Here is a 2,500-nt window from a genome sequence, read left to right as displayed (position 1 = left end):
ATGAGCGTTCGAGTTCCCTGGAATCCTCTAGCAGGGAGATAGGGTTTGGAACGCGAAGAGCACCGCAGTTGCGGCGGTGTCCCGATCTTCCCCTCGGACCTTGAAAATCCGGGAGAGGGCCACGTGGAGGTGTCGCGCCGGTTCGTACCCATATCCGCAGCAGGTCTCCAAGGTGAAGAGCCTCTAGTCGATAGAATAATGTAGGTAAGGGAAGTCGGCAAATTGGATCCGTAACTTCGGGATAAGGATTGGCTCTGAGGATCGGGGCGTGTCGGGCTTGGTCGGGAAGTGGGTCAGCGCTAACGTGCCGGGCCTGGGCGAGGTGAGTGCCGTAGGGGTGCCGGTAAGTGCGGGCGTTTAGCGCGGGCGTGGTCTGCTCTCGCCGTTGGTTGGCCTCGTGCTGGCCGGCGGTGCAGGATGCGCGCGCCTGCGCGGCGTTCGCGCCCCGGTGCTTCAACCTGCGTGCAGGATCCGAGCTCGGTCCCGTGCCTTGGCCTCCCACGGATCTTCCTTGCTGCGAGGCCGCGTCCGCCTTAGCGTGCTCCTCCGGGGGCGCGCGGGTGCGCGGATTCTCTTCGGCCGCCATTCAACGATCAACTCAGAACTGGCACGGACTGGGGGAATCCGACTGTCTAATTAAAACAAAGCATTGCGATGGCCCTAGCGGGTGTTGACGCAATGTGATTTCTGCCCAGTGCTCTGAATGTCAACGTGAAGAAATTCAAGCAAGCGCGGGTAAACGGCGGGAGTAACTATGACTCTCTTAAGGGAGTAACTATGACTCTCTTAAGGTGGCCAAGTGGCAGCGGTGTGGCTGCATCCGGACTTGGCTTCTCGAAGTGCGGTCTTGATGTAGTCGTGCTGCTGCTGCGAGGTGCCTTCCTTGGGTTATAGTTACAGGGAGAGTGATGCGCAATACATGGGCCTAGCCCTCTTAGCCTCTCCTCTCCTGCGGTCTTCTCCCCTTCTCGTGGGCCCGCTGATTTCGCAGAGTGGAAGACCGCACCAGGGGCTTGGGGGGGTTACCAGCCCCCCCTCGCACTATCCCTTTTTTAGTTGGGGGCAGTAAGCAGAGAATAAGTGGTGGCCCTTCCGCTGAAGGTGCCACCCCAACTCCCCCAGCACCTAGCCGGCCAACCGGCCGTGCCGAAAATCTTGTAACTTTTGCAGCTATGTATACCTGTAGTGAGTGCCACCGCAGCTTTACAACCAAGAACGGTCTCGGGGTCCATCGCCGCCGCCAACATCTTGCGGCCGCCAACGCGGAGATCGTCACGGAGAGGCATCGCGCGAGGTGGACGGAGGAAGAAGTCCTGTCGCTCGCCAAGGCAGAGGCCGAACTGTTCCTCGAGAGGGACGCCCGGTTCTTCTTTGTAAATCAAGAGCTCATCAGGATGTTCCCCGACCGAACGCTTGAGGCAATCAAGTGCCGACGGCGGCAAGCTGCCCACAAGCAGCTTGTCCGCCAATTCATGGAGGCGCTTGAGATCGGTCGGGGGGAAGAGCCGGCGTCCCGCCGGGGAGCGGCGAGCCCGCTGCCTGACGCGGGCGAGGCCGCTGCGCCGCCCGTCGACGCAGCCGAGGACTTCGCGGCCGACACCACCGGGCCGCCGCCGGAGGGGCCGACTGACGCCGCCATCTGGGAGCATCTGGCGGGGCTACCCGCTTCCGCCCAGCGTTTCTCTGCCCTGGATCGTGTCATCGGTCTGGGGCGGGGCACGCCGCCCGATGTCATCCTGGGCATGCTCCCGGATGCCCTTGCGTCGGTCGGGTCCAGAGGGGAGAGATCAATCACCAGGACACAGCGGCCGCGCCAACCATCGAAGCGGCCGCCTGCCGCGCCGCCGACGCAGAAGCGCAAGCGGCGCCGCTGGGAGTACGCGAGAACGCAGGATGCCTTCCGACGGTCGCGTGCGCGTTGCGTGCGCGGCCTCTTGGATGGCACCCTGCTCCAGCCGCCACCTGCCATCCCTGGTCTGCTGGACTTCTGGGCGGACCTCTTCACCAAGAAGCCCATCTCCACCGCGGGCTTCATTCGTGACCGCCTCCTCCCGCACTCAGAGCCTGTCGCTCTCGAGTGCATATGGGGGCCGGTCACACATGAGGAGGTCGCCGCCGCGTTGCCGCCCAGGGGATCAGCAGCCGGGCCGGACGGCCTTACCCCAGCGGAGTTGCGGCGTCTGCCGCACGAAGTCCTGGTGAAAGTGATGAATCTCTTCCTTCTGGCCCGCGCCCTTCCGGAACGCCTGCTTCGCGCGCGGACGTCCCTTCTCCCGAAAACGGCTGCACCAACATCCCCCGCTGACTTTCGCCCCATTACGGTCTGCTCGGTGTTGGCGCGGACCTTTCACAAGGTTCTCGCGTCACGCCTGATGCGCGCTTGTGCTGTGGACGAACGTCAGCGGGCATTCATCCCTCGGGATGGGATGTTGGAAAATACCTTCATCTTGGACACTGCTCTCACCGACGCAGTTCGCTCCTGCCGCTCTGTCTTTGTGGC

The 2,500-nt window shown here is 63.2% G+C and overlaps 1 pseudogene; it reads left to right on the top strand.

Moving 5' to 3' along the window:
• LOC124587287 overlaps nucleotides 1-2,500 on the top strand; it is a 7,985-nt pseudogene that overhangs the window by 2,116 nt on the left and 3,369 nt on the right.

The sequence above is a fragment of the Schistocerca americana genome, unplaced genomic scaffold (assembly GCF_021461395.2).
Source record: "Schistocerca americana isolate TAMUIC-IGC-003095 unplaced genomic scaffold, iqSchAmer2.1 HiC_scaffold_597, whole genome shotgun sequence".
Taxonomy (NCBI): domain Eukaryota; kingdom Metazoa; phylum Arthropoda; class Insecta; order Orthoptera; family Acrididae; genus Schistocerca; species Schistocerca americana.
The sequence above is the reverse complement of the archived record's forward strand: the minus strand, read 5'-3'. Positions and strand labels throughout refer to the sequence as shown.